Here is a 21,544-nt window from a genome sequence, read left to right on the forward strand (position 1 = left end):
AGCTTGGATTCTCTGTAATCTGCCTGTCTCTTCAGATTTCAGGTTGATGGTTTGCCCTGAAAACTCAGTCTTCTTGTGGGTCCAAGAAAAGTCACTGATTTTTTTGTTTGTTCAACTTTTTCTTGCTGTAAGGACAGGAGTGACAATTCCCAAGCTCCTTACATGTCAGAGCTGAAAACTGAAGTCTGGATATAAAATTTTGATGACAAAAAGTTCAAATATTAAATTTTAAAAGTTGACTTTAGAATCAAACAAACAAAAAATTCTTCCTTTTGATTTTGCAATCTTGTGACATAAGAGGTATAAAATTATATGTAGAAAAAAATGCTATCTATTCTGAAAATTATTTACAAACCACTTCCAACCATACTCATCTATTTCATTCAAATACCTCGTGAGGGATATAGATAGCTGCAACGCTGAACATAACACAGACTTCATATTGGTCATTCTCAAAATATAGAATAGGATGAAATTTTAACTTTTAGCAAAGTAAGCAAAAGAGAAATTGATAAGTGAGTACCAATTGGCTGCTTTCAGTCATTTTCACATTAGCATTTGTAAAGAAAATATTTGATGAAAAATATTTCTAAAGCAAGTCTGTATCTCCATCAAGGCTATTTTAAAAAAATATATTGACAACTTTAGTAATCACTGGCCAATGTTAATTATCTCATTGAAAGTGGAAGAAAAAAATGTCAGCTCCATCACACAGGTTTTCATGGTGTTTTGATGATTATTTGAGTAGGAATTACAACACAAATTGATTAATGTATATTTCTCAAAGTGTGATTATAAGAAGAATAAAAATACCATAATGAATCCATGAATAATGTACACTTGGTACTAACTGTGAGGATAAATTAAGACACGTTAGTATGATAACGGATTGCATGGTATGGAGAAGTTTTGTTCCATTTCTCCTTCACTGCCCCATAAGTTACCTAACTAACATCTAGAAAACCCCAGTACAGATGATTCAGCAAGTTTACATCTTTCAGCTTTCAAATACAAGAATAGTTTATCAAAACATACTTATGACCTAGTTAACACATAACAAGTCGCCATATTTCTCGAGACTTAAAAATGCTCAGCTACAAGCATACACTAAACGTTTAACAGTGTTAGGAGTAATAGGGACATTACAGTGTAGCATGTTCCCTATTATGAGTGACCTAAAAATTTAATGTGGAAAATTTATTTGAAAATTCAAACTGTCGGCACCTTTTGAAATATCAGAAAATCAGATCACACTAAGCCAGGAATTCTACATGGTAATAATTATCTAGAACTGAACACAGATTCAGATCTATATACACCAGGATAATCAATAAAGGATGAAGGTTTGGTTTTAATTTTTGAGCAGTCTCCTTTAGTGCAAAAATTGTCTCCAGGGGTCTCTTAGTAATTCAAGTGTAACTTATATTCACCTATTTTTTATTAGGGAAAGGCTGAACGCATTGACCTAAATTGAAAGCAAGAGTTTTAGATTGATAATTTAAGTCTTTGTTTTTCAGTGAAACTTTAGTACATGCTCTAGAGAGCTATGTACTAGAAGATCCCAATTGTTTCTTTCTCAGAAATATTTCTTACTCTAAGCTTGTGTCATTCTCTTACCTGTCCTCTGAGGCCATTTGAATTCAGGATCCTTGCTTTATAGTCAGACCAACCTAAGTTAAATTCTAGTTCTGCCACTCATAAGTTGTAAAACTGGGCAAATCAGCCAACCTCTTTGAGCCTCAGAATAAAAAATAATAATAATAATATAAGTGTGTCTATCATTCAACGTTCAGTCAAGAAAACAGAGGTATTATGAGCCTTATAGGAATAAATCCTTACACAGTCTTGGGGCTGGGGTGCGGGCAGGTGGGGTAAATAAACATCTGGAAGCTCATCAATGAATTTGGTGAAGTTGCAGGATATACAATTAATACACAGAAATCTGTTGCATTTCTATACACTAACAACAAAAGATCAGAAAGAGAAATTAAGGAAACAATGCCACCTACCATCACATCAAAAAGAATAAAATATCTAGGCATAAACCTACCTAAGGAGGCAGAAGACCTGTACTCTGAAAACTATAAGACGCTGATGAAAGAAACTGAAGATGACACAAACAGATGGAAAGATATACCATGTTTTTGGATTGGAAGAATCAATATTGTCAAAATGATTATACTACCTAAGGTAATCTACAGATTCAATGCAATCCCTGTCAAATTACCAATGGCATTTTTTGCAGATCTAGAACAAAAAATCTTAAAATTTGTATGAAAACACAAAAGACCCCAAAGACCCAAAGCAATCTTGAGAAAGAAAATGGAGCTAGAGGAATCAGGCTCCCTGACTTCAGGATATACTATAAAGCTACAGTAATCAAGACAGTATAGTACTGGCAGAAAGACAAACTAATAGATCAATGGAACAGGATAGAAAGCCCAGAAATAAACTCATGCACCTATGGTCAATTAATCTATGACAAAGGAGGCAAGAACATACAATGGAGAAAAGACAGTCTCTTCAATATATGGTGCTGGGAAACCTGGACAGCTACACGTAAAAGAATAAAATTACAATTCTCTAACACCATACACAAAAATAAACTCAAAATGGATTAAAGACCTAAATATAAGACTGGATACTGTAAAACTCTTAGAGGAAAACATAGGCAGAACATTCTTTGACATAAATTGCAGCAATATCTTTTTGGATCCACCTCCTAGGGTAATGAAAATAAAAGCAAAAATAAACAAATGGTACCTAATTAAACTTAAAAGCTTTTGCACAGCCAAAGAAACCATAAACAAAATGAAAAGACAACCCACAGAATGGGAAATATATTTGCAAATGATGCAACCAACAAGGGATTAATCTCCAAAATATACAAACAGCTCATGCAGCTCAATACCAAAAAAAACAAGCAACCCAATCAAAGAATGGGCAGAAGATCTAAATAGACATTTCTCCACAGAAGACATAGAGACGGCCAAAAAGCACATGAAAAGATGCTCAACATCGCTCATTATTAGAGAAATGCAAATCAAAACTGCAATGAGGTATCATCTCATACCAGTCAGAATGGCCATCATCAAAAAGTCTGCAAACAACAAATGCTGGAGAGGGTGTGGAGAAAACAGAACCCTCCTACACTGTTGGTGAGAATATAAATTGGTACAGCCACTATGGAGGTTCCTTGAAAAACTAAAAATAGAGCTACCATATGATCCTACAATTTCACTCGTGGGCATATATCTGGAGAAAACCATGCTTTGAAAAGATACGTGCACCCCAATGTTCATTGAAGCACTACTTACAATAGCCAACACATAGAATCAACCTAAATGTCCATCAACAGATGAATGGACAAAGAAGGTGTGGTACATATATACAATGGAATTTTACTCAGCGGTAAAAAAAGAATGAAATAATGCCATTTGTAGCAACATGGAGAGATTTAGAGATTATCATACTGAGTGAAGTAAGCCAGACAGAAAAAGACAAATATCATATGATATCACTTATATGTGGAATCTAAAAAAATGATACAAATGAACTTATTTACAGAACAGAAACAAACTCACAGTCTTAGAAAACAAACTTATGGTTACCAAAGGGGAAAGGTGGAGGGAGGGATAAATTAGGAGGTTGGGATTAACATATATACACTATTATATATAAAATAGACAATCAACAAGGACCTACTATTTAGCACAGGGAACTCTTCTCAACAGTCTGAAGTAACCTATATGAGAAAAGAAATCTGAAAAAGAATATATACATATATATATAAATATATGTAAATCACTTTGCTGTATACCTGAAACTAACACATTATAAATCAACTGTAATATAAAATAAAAATTTTTAAATAATAGTAATGTAATTGTGTTTATCAGTCAGTGTTCAGTCATGAAAATAGAGCTACTATGAGCCTCATAGGAATAAATCCTTTACACAATCTTGGGGCTGGGGTGTGGGCAGGCTAGGTAAATAAATATTTGGAAGGGGAAGTTAGAGCATCAGAGAAAGTCAGTATTAATTAGTCTGAAGCACTGGCACTGTGTACATATCAGAGATTGCTGGAAGATTCAAGAGGCCAAGCCTGTTCAACCACCAAAGTAGGAGTATGAAGAGGGAGCTTCTGAAGAGGTCTATGAGAAGCCATAATCTTTATCTAGCAGCTCTTGCCGAGTCAAGTAACTGGTCTGAATCTGGTGCCACTGTTGCCCAGCAGGGCTATCTGTCCAGAAGATAAGATTGATGCAGGTAAAAGGAGCAACAAATTGGAATCCACTGGGCACTTTTCTTTCTGACCAAAACAATATCTGACCATGACAAATATCTATGAGTGATGGCTGCTTCCTACACTTCCATCCTCCAGATCTCACCCAAGTTCCTGCTACAGCAAACTCTAACTAAAACTACACCAGGAAAGAGATTCAAGGAACCTGAACTCCAACTTAACCAAACTGACACAGAACCAGCCAGAACAAGAATCTACCTCATGGAGTTATGAAGATGATTAATATAATATAGTTTGTGTAATCCAGTTATCAGTTGTCTCTGAGTAATCCCATGCCAGATTTGAACAAAGCCTCTATACCTCTTAGATTTAGTCCAAAGGTTACAATTATTTTAAAACAATGGGTGAATAGTGTAATTTGAACTAAGATTTTATTGGTGGTAGTTTGCAACATGGACTCTAAAGTACTTCTTTTGAAAAAATTTCTACTTAGTATCTTTTTACCATCACCAAGTTTATTTTTCTCCCTTTGACTCCTTGCCTTCTCCTGAAGAACATTTTGCCTCTTGGGTTCCTGTCTTGCTCCATTTTTCGATCTGTCCTGTGACGGTTAATTTTACGTGTCAACTTGACCAGGGTACCCAGATATTTGACTAAACATTATTTCTGGGTGTGTGACGTTTAACGAGGAGATTAGCATTTGAATAAGTAGCCTGAGTAAAGCAGATTGCCCTTCCCAACATGGGTAGAGTGGGCATAATCCAAACTGTTGAGGTCCTGAATAGAACAAAAAGGTGGAAGAAGGAAGAATTCACTCTCTCTTACTGTTGAGCTGGGACATTGGTCTTCTCCTGCACTCAGACCAGGACTTACACTATCAGATCCCCTAGTTCTCAGGCCTTCAGACTGGCTGAAATTTATACCATTGGCTCCACAAACTTAGTGGCTTAAGATACATGTATTTCAGTTTCCATGGGTCAGGAACCCAGCATAGTTTAGGTGGGTCCTCTGTTCAGTGTCTTACAAGTCTACAGTCAAGGTGTTGATTGACTTATGCTCTAACCCGGAGGCATGAGTGGAGAAAAACGTGCTACCAAGCTCCTCCAAGTCATTTACTCATAGCAGTTGAGCTCATGGTAACTTCCTTAATCAAGGCGGGCAGGAAAGCATCTCTGAACACAGAGGGAGCCTAAGATTCTCTTTTAAGAGGTTTTAAGTCAAACCCACCTAGGAGAATTTTTCTTTAGATTGGCTCAAAAACAGTGGATTTGGGACATGAATTGCATTTGGAAAAAAAAAAATCTTTGCCATTTAATGTAACCTCATCAAGAGTCTGATTACACATCACCTTTGTCAAACTTTATTGACTAGAACAAGTCACAGGTTCCCTCTGAATTTTGGAACGGGGATTATGCAAGTGTGTGATTATTGTGGGGGACGGAGTCTTCATAGAGTGCTTCCTTAACTGAAGTGTCAAGTGACTTATCAGAGATCATGCTCAAACTCTTTGGTCACAAAATTCTCTGTCTAAAAATGTATCTGAAAGAAATAATTATTTATTGCTATAGATGGAATGTTTGTTTCCCCCCCCCCCCAGCAAAACAAAATTCATACTTTGAGACCATACTCCTCCTCCCACGTGATGGTATTAGGTGTTGTGGCCTTTGGGAGGTAATTAGGATTAGATGAGGTCGTGAGGGTAGATCCCTCATGAATGGGATTAGTGCCCTTGTAAGAGTCATGAGAGAGCTTGCTTCCCCTCTCTGTTCTCCATATACAGATATAATCAGTTAGCAGTCTACAACCTATAAGAGGACTCTGACCAGAACCCAACTATGTGATCATACTGGCACCTGGATATTGGTCTTCCAGACTGCAGAACTGTGATAAATACATTTCTGTCATGTATAAAGCACCCAGTTTATACTATTTTGTTATAGCAGTCCGAGCTAAGACATCTATGCATCAACATGTGTTAATCTCTCTTTGATGTTGAAAATGAAAAACAGCATAAATATTCTAAAGTAGAGAATAATTAAGTAAATTATGGTATATTCATAATATGATATTTTGTGACATCATTATTGTATCACGTTTGAGAAGAGTATTTACCCTATTGCAGAAAAAAAATGTTTAGAATTTGAAGTAGAGAATAAAAACTAAGTATAAAGCAGCACTATAATATGTAACAATTTTATTTTATGTATACACTAAAAACACACCTCTTTGATTCCACCATTTGTGCATGGCCTTTCCCTCTGCTGATGTGGTAATATAGAGAAGAATGGAGAGACCAATTCCAGAGTTATGCTGCCTCATTTCCAACCCTGGGTCCACAACCTACCAGACCGTGACACTGGGCAAATTGTTTAACTTCATTGTGCCTCAATTTCTTATCTATAAATGGGGAGTCCTTACAAGGTTTTTATGAGAATTAAATGAGATAATGCATGGAAACACTTAGCACAAGGTCTAACACTAAGAAAATAATGCTCAATCAATTTTAACTATTAATTCACTAACTGACCAAAACTACATGGAAGAATTGGAGTAGCAACTTGGATATAGAACGACCTAGAATATCTGAGAGAGATGTCTCACAATTTACTCACATGTTAGTTAATAACTCAATACACAAACTCAATTTAACCAATTCATAATAAATATTATTGGCCTATCCTTTTCAACATAAAGCAGAACAAATTGCCTAAATCACTTCCTGGTGTACTGTTATAGAGAAAAAAAAATGAGTCTTAACAAGTGACTTAGAAAATAAGAAAAAATTGATGTGGGGAATCAGTCGTGGTAGGAAATAATCTGCACAAAATAAAACTGACACTACCTAAAAACCCCTAGTGAAATCTCGTACTCGTTTCAAAATAGAAGAATCACATTTTCTTTTAAAAAGGTAAATCTGTTATTACCACCAGTGAATATGGATTGATTGGGTAGCAATAATGATTTCAAAAGAAAACTAATACTAGGACCTAGGCATAACTAATTTTGATCTGCAGAAAAAAACTGGGATTTGAATTCAAGTCCATTGCTTGACCCATTGTAACTCACCAACTCAAAGAAATTAAAATAAATTTTAAAAGGTCATAATGGCTAAATATTGACATTTTTATGACCTAGAATTGTCACCTTAAGGTAGAATATTAGCTGCTGAAAGGAAAGCAAAGGGAATACTGGAAACCCTCCTTGAGCATGGGTCTGATAATGGGGTTACCCAGTCATTTCCCAGTGGGGCATCAAGAGCTCCCTATTGGGGTTCTACAGAAACAAATACAACTAATGAAAAGTTAATAATGTTTTTCCTTCAAATGCAGCATTATTAAATAGCCAAGTATAACTGCTTTGAAATAAAGAACCAGGGCATGAAAGGATTCTGCTCTTACACTGACCTCAAAGATCAGTGGAAGTGTCATTAGGACAGAAAGATGGACATCTCTGAGAAAAAGCCAGCATTTGGACACAAATAAACTTACACATTTCTTAAACTATTGGTAAAATTTCACCAGCACCAAAATTCACACAAAGTAATTTAATGTTTCATATTTCATAGATTCCTGTCTCTTTAAGACCTTAGGAATATAATCATATGTTGGGTCAGAGTAGGTACCTGAAACTTCACGATGGATTGAAGTAATTCTGTTCACGAGCAACCTTTACAAATCCAGTAACACAAATTATATTTCCCCATATAACCACAGAATTTCTTTTTTTTTCAATATTCTGCATCCAATGCATTGCCTTGTTACCTACAATAATATAAGCATCTCCCTCTCTCTCTCTCTCTTTTTCTCTTCTCTTTCCCACTTCACCTCCTTATTCATCCCTTCTCTGTCCCTCTTTTTCTCTCCTTCTCCCTTCCCCTTCCCTCACGGTCCTTCCCTCTCTCTCTCTCTGAAATCCTTCATTAAATTTTGGTCACCCAAAATGGATTTGAAGCTGAATACAAACGGATATATATAAAAAAATTATATCATTGTATGACTTTCATATGCTTTCTGAATCTGGATGGAATTGAGAACATAATGTGAAAATAGATACATGAGGAGAGATAATAGCCTGGACTAAAGTCAGAATGCCCATTTTCTGGTCCTCCCTCTTCCAGGAACAGCTCTATGGCTGTGGCATCTGTGTAACTCTGTGTAAACTGAATATATGAAATTAGAGGATCTTTACAACACCTAAAATTCTATGAGATGATGTAAACAGAGTATAAAAATAGTAATATGGATTTAGACAAAGTACGGTACTTAAATCTCTCTCACTAGAAGAAAATGTGAGAACAGAGATAAAAATGGAAGGCGTTATGTAAAATTGACCAGCTAATACAGGATCCAAACATCTATCCTCTGGGAAGGCTTCTCAGCATTCTCAATTACACCTCTGATTGATGTGTCTTTAACATTTTAGACATGTACAGATTATGGCACATAACACATAGTTGCAATCATCTCTTACAAGTTGGCCTCCCCACTATACTGGAAGTAGAACCATTCTTTCACATCCTTGCAGAGTCAGCACCTAGCAATGAACATATAGCATATAGTCAATACAGGGCTACATTAATAAATGAATGAATGAATGAATGAGTCATGCTTAGCACAATAAATAGCTATCCAGAAACAAAATACATCCATCTCTCCCATCCCCATTTTTTTTCCAGAAAATAGTAAACTGGGCTTTCAGTAGAACTTTACTTCCTTTATCCTGTTATAACATGTATTTTAAGCACATATTCCTTTAACCAAACGTTTATTTACATGTAGATTATACTAATAAGAAATGAATCATCACTCCTGAAATTCTTTCCTAATCAAGTATTCCAGTTTTAACCCAGAGAGGGTTTTATCTAATCTGGGATCTTTGCATATTTTACTATCTAAGAGATCAATTTCTACATCTTATTTATGAATATAGTGATCCCTGGAACAAGTCATACTGAATCTTAAATTAAGAAAATATTATATACAATCCATGATAACCTTGGAAATAAATCTGGAGCCATTATAGTCATAAAATACAGCTATATAGAAATATAGATTGTGAATTAACAAATTTGAATTAATGAAAAAGTAACAGACAATAAAAGTCCTCTGTTCTTGTAAAATCCTTTATACTTTATAAGGCACTTCTGATATATTAACTCTATACCTTTACAAGAATTCAGTGCATTATTTTCATTTGCCAAGGCATAAACTGAGCCTCAGTAAATTACATGACTTGTTGGATTTCATGAAAATTATGCAGGGTAGTACTGAAACTACAGCTGAGAGCTCCTGATTCCTAGTTCACTTTTCTTTGCATCAAAAACCACAGTATATCTGTTACATATCAATTTTGGTAAATAAATATATTTTAAGTATACATTCTATATATGTATCACTATTAATAATATTTGTTTTAGTACCTTCTCTGCAGAGACATTAGAATGCATAGATGTTAAGTTCTTTAAGTGTAATCCAATATAAGCACAAAGCAGTATTATAAAAACTCACAATAATATGGCATTTAAAAATTGATTTGTCTCAATTGATGGAGAATCCAATTTAGGTTAAATAACTATGTTTATGAAATTACTTCAGGATTTATTGGCTGAGGCATGATAACTCATCAACTGCAGTTGAGCTTGCAGGAATTCGAGCTGAAAAGTTAATTAACAATAATTTTGAAACCGCCAAAAGCTGCAGCAAGTTCACTCTGCACTCTGCGTACATAGCAACATGCTGGGCTTCAAAAAGAAAGGCACTTCCTAAAACTGTTTACTTTTATGTCATTGAACTCATTATTAAAAATAAGTGAGCACTATTGATTTGGATGGTTTAATAATTCAAAATGGTTAAAGGCAACAGCAGCACTTGAACAGACAAATATTTCCTATTATTGTTTATTACTAACTTTAACTATAATGACTCAATTAATCCAGGCATGGTTTCCCAAAGCAAATTGAAATGCAATTATCAGACCAATAAGATGCTAAAGTCAGTAACTTAAACCTCAGGCAGACAATTTTATAAAGTGATATAATCAATATTGCATTCAAGATGGTATGTGGTGGTGTTAATGTGCCACAGAAAATACAGAAATTCCATTACCATTTAAAATATCTCAAAATCTACTGATGTGTTATTGGTTGCACTTTGAATAACTACTTTGCAGCATATATATGATTTTAAAAATAGCTTACATTCATATACTTTCAATGTTGGGTAAGAGAAATTATGGTTAATAAATGCTTAGACTTTATTAATAACCAGTAGAGACAGAAGTTGCCTTATCAACATACAAACAATGTTTACACATCCCTTGTGTTAGAGAAATATCTCTACATAATTCTTGTTCATGAATCCACTCACAGACACCACAATTATTCTCTTATCAAATTTCCCTTCAAAATAATTTGTTGGCTCTAAAATCAAGTTGTTCCTACATCTGTCCATCACAGCTCTTTTTAAACTGAAGAAAACAGAATACTAACATACCTTTCATAGAGAAAATCATGCTGTCTTCTGGGCATCTGTTTCAGTTATTCATCTTGGGCTATGACTAGTATTCTCCATGAACCTTTACCATCCTCTGATTCAGAATTACTGATGTTTAAAAGAAGTGAAATGCACAATGCTATAAATCTAACTCAACTAAGGCTTGAGACTATGATCAGGAACTACCTTAAGCCAAAGTAAAAATCTATGATCAGCTAACAGTGCACTAAGCTTTCTTTTCTTTTCTTTTTGTTTTTCAATATGAAAACACTCATATCCAACCACAGAATAAGAATAACTACTAATTGGTTTTCTGCTCAAAGAGACCTATCATTGGTTGGCAACTAAGGTAGCAAGAATAGTATTTTCTCCCACTCACAGCTTTAAAAATGAGAAGAAAATCTGATGTACTGAATATAGATAAGAAAATCTTTCAGACTGAATAAACTTGCTGAAGAAATATTCTTATTTTCCTTTAAACTCTGGTATAATGATGATCATTGTTCTCAAAGAAATACAATCAGCGTCAAATGCAAAAGAATACTGAAATTAAAATAGCATTTTGTGTGTCCTTACAAATTTTAAGAAATATTGTTAGAAGTTATATTTGTAAAATATTAAATAATAGAAAGATATGTCAAGAAAAAAATTAGTATTTGCACCCACATACCTCCCAATTCCAACTCTCTGAGGTGATAATATGAAGAACCCTGTGTATATAGTTCCACCAAGTTCTCTATGTGCCTACAAACACACACTTATACACCTTACTGGTTGTTGTGTTGCACCAGATTTGCCTCCAGGAATAAAGGACTTGCCCCAGCTGTTGGAAGTGCAGCTATAAGATGGCTCTCAGCTGTTAGTTATCTTTGGGATTGCCTCAGCTGAAGACAACTCAGTCTTGGAAGCTCATGTTTCCTTGCAGGGCAGTCACCATCTAATGACTGCCCATCCCAGGGGTGAAAATGTCCAGTTCCCACATCCCAACTCAACAAATCTGAGGACCATGCCAGCTCCAAAGCACCCACTGGTAGATGGAGGCTTTCCCTGGTCCTTCATTAAGATCTTTTCCCTCTTCTCCGTCCTGTTTCAGCTCCTTCCTTCCGCAAGTGGGGATGTGAAGAGCACTCCTAATAAACATCCAGCTCACTGATCACCATCTCAGAAGATTTATGGAGAACTTTGAAATAATATTATAGTATTTCACAAACAGGGTAAGAGCCTTAAAACGGTATAATTTTAATTACCCATTCGTTGTCTTTGTGCTTTTATGTTTTACTGCTATATACACTCTAAACCTCACACTATCTTATTATTATTTTTGTTTTAAATAGTCACAAATGAGCCCACGTGTGGTCATTAAAAGCTGATTAGAATTTCGACCAGTCTCTTATTTCCTGGTCTATGGTTTATTCATCCTCTTTCGACAGCTCCACCAAGGATGAGTATAGCTGTGTTTTATTTCTTTCCTTATAAATGGTTCCTCACTTCCTGGAATTCAGTTCGTTGGTGTTTTTGTCTCTAATCGGTTTTTAAAACCTTTATTTTGAAGTTTAGTTTGGCTTCGTGGGCTGCTGGCCTGAAAATGAGAGTCATGTCATTTTATATCTATAGAGCTCTTTTTCTATTGAATATATTGTCTTTGTGAACCAATATTTAGACATTTAAAAAAAGTTTTTAGAGTCAATTTATATCAGATTTATTTTTTAAAATATTAAAATCCTGGATTATTTTCTTTGTCTCCTTTGAATTATCAAGGATATGGATAAAAAGGTAAATTCTTAAGACTTAAAGCAAATTATCACTGAAGGAAACTCAATGCTCAACAATGACTGCTGTCACTAAATTAGCTTATAATGAATTGATCAAAATACAGGGAGGTTGTTTATATTTATACCATCACAAGACATTATTTTGGTACACATTTTACTGAAATGTATCCTATGATAGAATAAATTTTAAAATTAACAAAAACATTTGATCTAAGTCTAATATATTCTTAAACATAAAAGTACTGCATACTGTGTCTATACATAATGATCACTTATCTAGAACATAATTTACACCAGCATTAGACAACTAAGATCTCAAGGAGCTGATTCTCCTGTGTTAATTTAATTAATCCAAAAATAATTTCATCAACCAAATTTGTTAGCAACTTTAGGCATATTATATCACAAACCATTCCAGGAAAAACTCAACAGGAGGAAAAAAGAATTGGAAAAATGTTTTATTTTCCTTCTGCTCTCTTCTTACAGATTGTTACATACAAGATGTACATGGAAAATTAGGTTAAATACCTGTCTCTTGTCCATTGTATGCAATACTGCAATGACTCTAGGTCAGGTAAATCAGCACTTCCATATACACCCAGGAAATCCAAACCCTTCCCAGAGCCTCTCTTAAACGTCTCCTTTTCTTTAACAATCTCTTTAAAATTTCTAATGTGGTTAAGCTTCTGTACCTAAAGGAGACATATTTCTATTTAATAGTAGAAGGTATGTCAGATAATGATCACAAAATATCTGGGAATTATAGTTACCTGCAGCTTACATTTTATAAAAAATTTTCCTTGCATTCTCACTCTCACATCTTTGATGTTCTCATCAAGTCTGAGAAGGAAGCATATTGTTGATATGTGTCACACAATGGTTTTATGAACAAGGTTGGATTCCTTTTTTGAAACACCATTTTAATTTCCTGACTTAAGCTCAACTAGATTTTAGGTTTGAAAGGATGAGATAGTCTCCTTTATGGATACCACCATGTGGTCATCATCTTCTGTAGTGGACATATTGGGTTGGCCAAAATGTTCGTTCAGTTTCTTCTGTAAGATGGCTCTGGTAGCGCTTAGTTGTCTTTAACTTCATTTGAAACAATTTTGTTACACTGTATGTGACAGCTGTCATATCAGCGTGCATTTAAAAACAGACATCAAAGATGGTGAATTTTTGCATAGCCATTTTAATATTGAAGATGGAAGAAAAAAGCAACATTTTCAGCATATTATGCTTTATTATTTCAAGAAAGGTAAAAACGCAACTGAAACAGAAAAAGATTTGTGCAGGGTATGGAGAAGGTGCTGTGGTGCTGTGACTGATTGAACGTGTCAAAAGTGGTTTGCAAAGTTTCGTGCTGGAGATTTCTCGCTGGCCAATGCTCCATGGTTGGGTAGACCAGTTGAAGTTGAAAGCGAGATATAAATTGACAAGAATCAACGTTACACCACGCGGGAGATAGCCGACATACTCAAAATATCCAAATCAAGTGCTGAAAATCATTTGCACCAGCTTGGTTATGTGAATCCCTTCTATGTTTGGGTTCCACGTAAGTTAAGCAAAAAAAAACCTTCTTGACTGTATTTTTTCATGCAACTCTCTACTTAAACGTAACGAAAACATTCTGTTCTTAAAACAAATTGTGACGGGTGATGAAAAGTGGATACTGTACAATAATGTGGAACGGAAGAGATCGTGGGGTAAGCGAAATGAACCACCACCAACCACACCAAAGGCCGGTCTTCATCCAAAGAAGGTGATGTTGTGTATATGGTGGGATTGGAAGGAAGTCCTCTATTATGAGCTTCCTCCGGAAAACCAAACGATTAATTCCCACAAGTACTGCTTCCAATTAGACCAACTGAAAGCAGTACTCGATGAAAACTGTCCAGAATTAGTCAACAGAAAACACATAATCTTCCATCAGGATAGCGCAAGACCGCATGTTTCTTTGATGACAGGCAAAAACTGTTACAGGTTGGCTGGGAAGTTCTCATTCATCTGCCGTATTCACCAGACATTGCACCTTCACATTTCCATTTATTTCGGTCTTTACAAAATTCTCTTAATGGAAAAAATTTCAATTCCCTGGAAGACTATAAAAGGCACCTGGAGGGCTTCCCTGGTGGTGCAGTGGTTGGGAGTCCGCCTGCCAATGCAGGGGACACGGGTTCGTGTCCCGGTCCGGGAAGATCCCACATGCCACGGAGCGGCTGGGCCCGTGAGCCATGGCCGCTGGGCCTGCGCGTCCGGAGCCTGTGCTCCGCAACAGAAGAGGCCACAACAGTGAGAGGCCCGCGTACCGCCAAAAAAAAAAAAAAAAAGAAAAAAAAGAAAAAGGCACCTGGAACAGTTGCCCAAAAAGATAAAATGTTTTGGGAAGATGGAATTATGAAGTTGCCTGAAAAATGGCAGAAGGTAGTGAACAAAAGGATGAATACGCTATTCAATAAAGTTCTTGGGTGAAAATGAAAAATGTGTCTTTTATTTTTCTTAAAAAACAAAGGCACTTTTTGGCCAACCCAGTATTTCTCTTTTCATTGTTCAGTAGCCAACACTCTCTTCCCTGATCTCCTTTGGGGTATGAGTGGGAAGAAATGGCCACCTCTCACTATTGCAGGAACCAAATCCTCCATCTGACTGCCCTGGTGTGCTTCAAGGAGACTTTTAAAGCTAAAAGTGTGACACATGGCTTAGGAATAGCTAAGAGGTCAGATTCATAGCCATCAGTAGCTGTAGCTCACAGATCTGCTGCCTGTTCTTGCACTGTAATATATTCGTTCTGATTTCTGCTGCCTGGTTCTTCAGACATCCCATAATTCCTCTCTGTATTCCAATCTATCTCAACATTCTCTAGATTCTAAGAGCTCCAATATCCTGTAAATAATTTTTTTTCAATCAAGATTTTCAGAGTTAGTCTTTATTGCTTGCAACTAAGACATATATGGCTATTCAGGGTGTTTTGGAAATTTCTGTATCAATAGTAGGAGAGCCAACTGGCTCAGAGTCCAGATGTTTCTAATATGGTTGACTTGAGCTCAGTACTTAATACAGGAGCTAGATAATTACTAGAAGCAAATGCATTGTCTCTTACCTTCAGGAATATCATGTAGACACACTCCTTCTTTCTAACGGCTAACTTGATTAAAAATACTATTTAGGGTTGGTTCCATTTTGACCTGCATGCTATTAACAACTCTTTAAGAAACATTTTGCTATAGATATTACTTATGTTAGAAATAAGCTGTTTCTCATTTAAAAATTCGTTCAATAAATAGTTATTAAGCTAGTATATGATCAAACATCATGTTTAGAACTGGGAACACAGCGATAAATTATGTTCTTATGCTCCCAAGGAATCTTTAAATTTTACTTAATCTCTGGCTTTGTTGAAACAAAAATTCATTGACTTTATTGAGTCTTTTTCTTAATGCCATAAAGATTGGATATATAAAGTAAAAGAATACATGATTACTGTCTTTAATAAGTTTAGAATATAATGCAGGAGATCATACAATTAAATAGTTGGGTACAAAATAATGTTAAGGATGCTATGGTCTTCAGGTCCCAGGTACTTTGGGATCTGCAGGCCCCGGTGCAGACATGGCCAAGTCCAAGAACCACACCTGCATAACCAGTTCCGAAAATGGCACAGAAACAGCATCAAGAAACCCTGATCACAATGATATGAATCTCTTAAGGGGATGGACCCTAAGTTCCTGAGGAACACGCACTTTGCCAAGAAGCACAACAAGAAGGGCCTGAAGAAGGTGCAGGACAACAATGCCAAGGCCATGAGTGCACACGCTGAAGCTATCAAGGCTCTCATAAAGCCCAAGATCCCCAAGGCCAGCAGTTGCAAGCTCAGTTGATTTGCCTAAATTGCTCACCCCAAGCTCAGGAAACATGCTCATGCCCCCATCGCCAAGGGTCTCAGGCTCTGCCGGCCTCAAACCAAGCCCAAGGCTGCAGCTCAGGCTCCCAAAGGTCCCCAGTTCCCCACAAAGGCTCCATAGTAGTGTCCTTTATCTACCTATGTGAGGACAGAAGGACTAGTGTGACCCCTAGGCTGTGGTCTGCATGGGGCTGGTGTCCTCCTGTGCTATTTGTACAAATAAACCTGAGGCAGGGAAAAAAAAAATGCTATGATGGTCACAGAACCAAGAAGTGATGGTAGCAGAAGGGAAGCACAAATTAAAGCATCAGGGAAATTACTCAAGGATTGATGATAATTAAGCCAAATTTTGAAGTTAGACTAAGGTGAGAATGAAAATTATTCCAGGCCAAAGCAGTACGTATGACATAAAGAGGTAAAAGGTTCTCATGAATAAAGCTAACTGTAAGCTTTATGTCTCCAAAGGTCAAGGTGGTAGCAATGGCGAATAAGGCAGAAGGCGGCTTTTCCCTTGTGGTTTCTTCCTTTAGTCAGGTTACCCTACTGCTAAGGTACACCTCCATCAACAGACTACAATACCACATAGGATTTCTTTTGAAGTTAAAACTATCATATATGTAAGGGTGTCCTTTGGAAAATTTGCCTTTACAACTTATTAAGTGGTTACAAAAGGCCTGTAACATTTGAAATATCTACCAGCAAAATGCCTGAGTTCTCTTTTTTTTTGTTTTTTAACATCTTTATTGGAGCATAATTGCTTTACAATGGTATGTTAGTTTCAGCTTCACAACAAAATGAATCAGTTATATATATACATATGTTCCCATATCTCTTCCCGCTTGCGTCACCCTCCCTCCCACCCTCCCTATCCCACCCCTCCAGGCGGTCACAAAGCATCGAGCTGATCTCCCTGTGCTATGCGGCTGCTTCCCACTAGCTATCTACCTTACGTTTGGTAGTGTATACATGTCCATGCCTCTTTATTGCTTTGTCACCGTTTACCCTTCCCCCTCCCCATAGCCTCAAGTCCATTCTCTAGTAAGTCTGTGTCTTTATTCCTGTTTCACCCCTAGGTTTTTCATGACATTTTTTTTTTCTTAAATTCCATATATATGTGTTAGCATACGGTATTTGTCTCTCTCTTTCTGACTTACTTCACTCTGTATGACAGACTCTAGGTCTATCCACCTCATTACAAATAGCTCAATTTCGTCTCTTTTTATGGCTGAGTAATACTCCATTGTATATATGTGCCACATCTTCTTTATCCATTCATCCGATGATGGACACTTAGGTTGTTTCCATCTCTGGGCTATTGTAAATAGAGCTGCAATGAACATTTTGGTACATGACTCTTTTTGAATTATGGTTTTCTCAGGGTATATGCCCAGTAGTGGGATTGCTGGGTCATATGGTAGTTCTATTTGTAGCTTTTTAAGGAACCTCCATACTGTTCTCCACAGTGGCTGTATCAATTTACCTTCCCACCAACAGTGTAAGAGGGTTCCCTTTTCTCCACACCCTCTCCAGCATTTATTGTTTCTAGATTTTTTGATGATGGCCATTCTGACTGGTGTGAGATGATATCTCATTGTAGTTTTGATTTGCATTTCTCTAATGATTAGTGATGTTGAGCATTCTTTCATGTGTTTGTTGGCACTCTGTATATCTTCTTTGGAGAAATGTCTATTTAGGTCTTCTGCCCATTTTTGGATTGGGTTGTTTGTTCTTTTGTTATTAAGCTGCATGAGCTGCTTATAAATTTTGGAGATTAATCCTTTGTCAGTTGCTTCATTTGCAAATATTTTCTCCCATTCTGAGGGCTGTCTTTTGGTCTTGTTTATGGTTTCCTTTGCTGCGCAAAAGCTTTTAAGTTTCATTAGGTCCCATTTGTTTACTTTTGTTTTTATTTCCATTTCTCTAGGAGGTGGGTCAAAAAGGATCTTGCTGTGATTTATGTCATAGAGTGTTCTGCCTATGTTTTCCTCTAAGAGTTTGATAGTTTCTGGCCTTACATTTAGGTCTTTAATCCATTTTGAGCTTATTTTTGTGTATGGTGTTAGGGAGTGATCTAATCTCATACTTTTACATGTAGCTGTCCAGTTTTCCCAGCACCACTTATTGAATAGGCTGTCCTTTCTCCACTGTACATTTCTGCCTCCTTTGTCAAAGATAAGGTGACCATATGTGCGTGGGTTTATCTCTGGGCTTTCTATCCTGTTCCATTGATCTATATTTCTGTTTTTGTGCCAGTACCATACTGTCTTGATTACTGTAGCTTTGTAGTATAGTCTGAAGTCAGGAAGCCTGATTCCTCCAGCTCCATTTTTCGTTCTCAAAATTGCTTTGGCTATTCGGGGTCTTTTGTGTTTCCATACAAATTGTGAGACTTTTTGTTCTAGTTCTGTGAAAAATGCCAGTGGTAGTTTCATAGGGATTGCATTGAATCTGTAGATTGCTTTGGGTAGTAGAGTCATTTTCACAATGTTGATTCTTCCAATCCAAGAACATGGTATATCTCTCCATCTATTTGTATCATTTTTAATTTCTTTCATCAGTGTCTTATAATTTTCTGCATACAGGTCTTTTGTCTCCTTAGGTAGGTTTATTCCTATATATTTTATTCTTTTTGTTGCAATGGTAAATGGGAGTGTTTTCTTGATTTCACTTTCAGATTTTTCATCCTTAGTGTATAGGAATGCCAGAGATTTCTGTGCATTAATTTTGTATCCTGCTACTTTACCAAATTCATTGATTAGCTCTAGTAGTTTTCTGGTAGCATCTTTAGGGTTCTGTATGTATAGTATCATGTCATCTGCAAACAGTGACAGCTTTACTTCTTCTTTTCCGATTTGGATTCCTTTTATTTCCTTTTCTTCTCTGATTGCTGTGGCTAAAACTTCCAAAACTATGTTGAATAAGAGTGGTGAGAGTGGGCAACCTTGTATTGTTCCTGATCTTAGTGGAAATGCTTTCAGTTTTTCACCATTGAGGACGATGTTGGCTGTGGGTTTGTCATATATGGCCTTTATTATGTTGAGGAAAGTTCCCTCTATGCCTACTTTCTGCAGGGTTTTTATCATAAATGGGTGTTGAATTTTGTCAAAAGCTTTCTCTGCATCAATTGAGATGATCATATGGTTTTTCTCCTTCAATTTGTTAATATGGTGTATCACGTTGATTGATTTGCGTATATTGAAGAATCCTTGCATTCCTGGAATAAACCCCACTTGATCATGGTGTATGATCCTTTTAATGTGCTGTTGGATTCTGTTTGCTAGTATTTTGTTGAGGATCTTTGCATCTATGTTCATCAGTGATATTGACCTGTAGTTTTCTTTCTTTGTGACATCCTTGTCTGGTTTTGGTATCATGGTGATGGTGGCCTCGTAGAATGAGTTGGGGAGTGTTCCTCCCTCTGCTATATTTTGGAAGAGTCTGAGAAGGATAGGTGATAGCTCTTCTCTAAATGTTTGATAGAATTCGCCTGTGAAGCCATCTGGTCCTGGGCTTTTGCTTGTTGGAAGATTTTTAATCACAGTTTCAATTTCAGTGCTTGTGATTGGTCTGTTCATATTTTCTATTTCTTCCTGATTCAGTCTTGGCAGGTTGTGCCTTTCTAAGAATTTGTCCATTTCTTCCAGGTTGTCCATTTTATTGGCATAGAGTTGCTTGTAGTAATCTCTCATGATCTTTTGTATTTCTGCAGTGTCAGTCGTTACTTCTCCTTTTTCATTTCTAATTCTATTGATTTGAGTCTTCTCCCTTTTTTTCTTGATGAGTCTGGCTAATGGTTTATCAATTTTGTTTATCCTTTCAAAGAACCAGCTTTTAGTTTTATTGATCTTTGCTATCGTTTCCTTCATTTCTTTTTCATTTATTTCTGATCTGATTTTTATGATTTCTTTCCTCCTGCTAACTTTGGGGTTTTTTTGTTCTTCTTTCTCTAATTGCTTTAGGTGCAAGGTTAGGTTGTTTATTCGAGATGTTTCCTGTTTCTTAAGGTAAGATTGTATTGCTATAAACTTCCCTCTTAGAACTGCTTTTGCTGCATCCCATAGATTTTGAGTCGTCGTGTCTCCATTGTCATTTGTTTCTAGGTATTTTTTGATTTCCCCTTTGATTTCTTCAGTGATCACTTCGTTATTAAGTAGTGTATTGTTTAGCCTCCATGTGTTTGTATTTTTTACAGATCTTCTCCTGTGATTGATATCGAGTCTCATAGCGTTGTGGTCGGAAAAGATACTTGATACAATTTCAATTTTCTTAAATTTACCAAGGCTTGATTTGTGACCCAAGATATGATCTATCCTGGAGAATGTTCCATGAGCACTTGAGAAAAATGTGTATTCTGTTGTTTTTGGATGGAATGTCCTATAAATATCAATTAACTCCATCTCATTTAATGTATCATTTAAAGCTTGTGTTTCCTTATTTATTTTCATTTTGGATGATCTGTCCATTGGTGAAAGTGGGGTGTTAAAGTCCCCTACTATGAATGTGTTACTGTCGATTTCCCCTTTTATGGTTGTCAGTATTTGCCTTATGTATTGAGGTGCACCTATGTTGGGTGCATAAATATTTACAATTGTTATATCTTCCTCTTGGATCGATCCCTTGATCATTATGTAGTGTCCTTCTTTGTCTCTTCTAATAGTCTTTGTTTTAAAGTCTATTTTGTCTGATATGAGAATTGCTACTCCAGCTTTCTTTTGGTTTCCATTTGCATGAAATACCTTTTTCCATCCCCTTACTTTCAGTCTGTATGTGTCTCTAGGTCTGAAGTGGGTCTCTTGTAGACAGCAAATATATGGGTCTTGTTTTTGTATCCATTCAGCCAATCTGTGTCTTTTGGTGGGAGCATTTAGTCCATTTACATTTAAGGTAATTATCGATATGTGTGTTCCCATTCCCATTTTCTTAATTGTTTTGGGTTTGTTATTGTAGGTCTTTTCCTTCTTTTGTGTTTCTTGCCTAGAGAAGTTCCTTTAGCAGTTGTTGTAGAGCTGGTTTGGTGGTGCTGAACTCTCTCAGCTTTTGCTTGTCTCTAAAGGTTTTAATTTCTCCATCAAATCTGAATGAGATCCTTGCTGGGTAGAGTAATCTTGGTTGCAGGTTTTTCTCCTTCATCACT

Source organism: Pseudorca crassidens, chromosome 4 (genome assembly GCF_039906515.1).
Source record: "Pseudorca crassidens isolate mPseCra1 chromosome 4, mPseCra1.hap1, whole genome shotgun sequence".
Lineage (NCBI taxonomy): Eukaryota > Metazoa > Chordata > Mammalia > Artiodactyla > Delphinidae > Pseudorca > Pseudorca crassidens.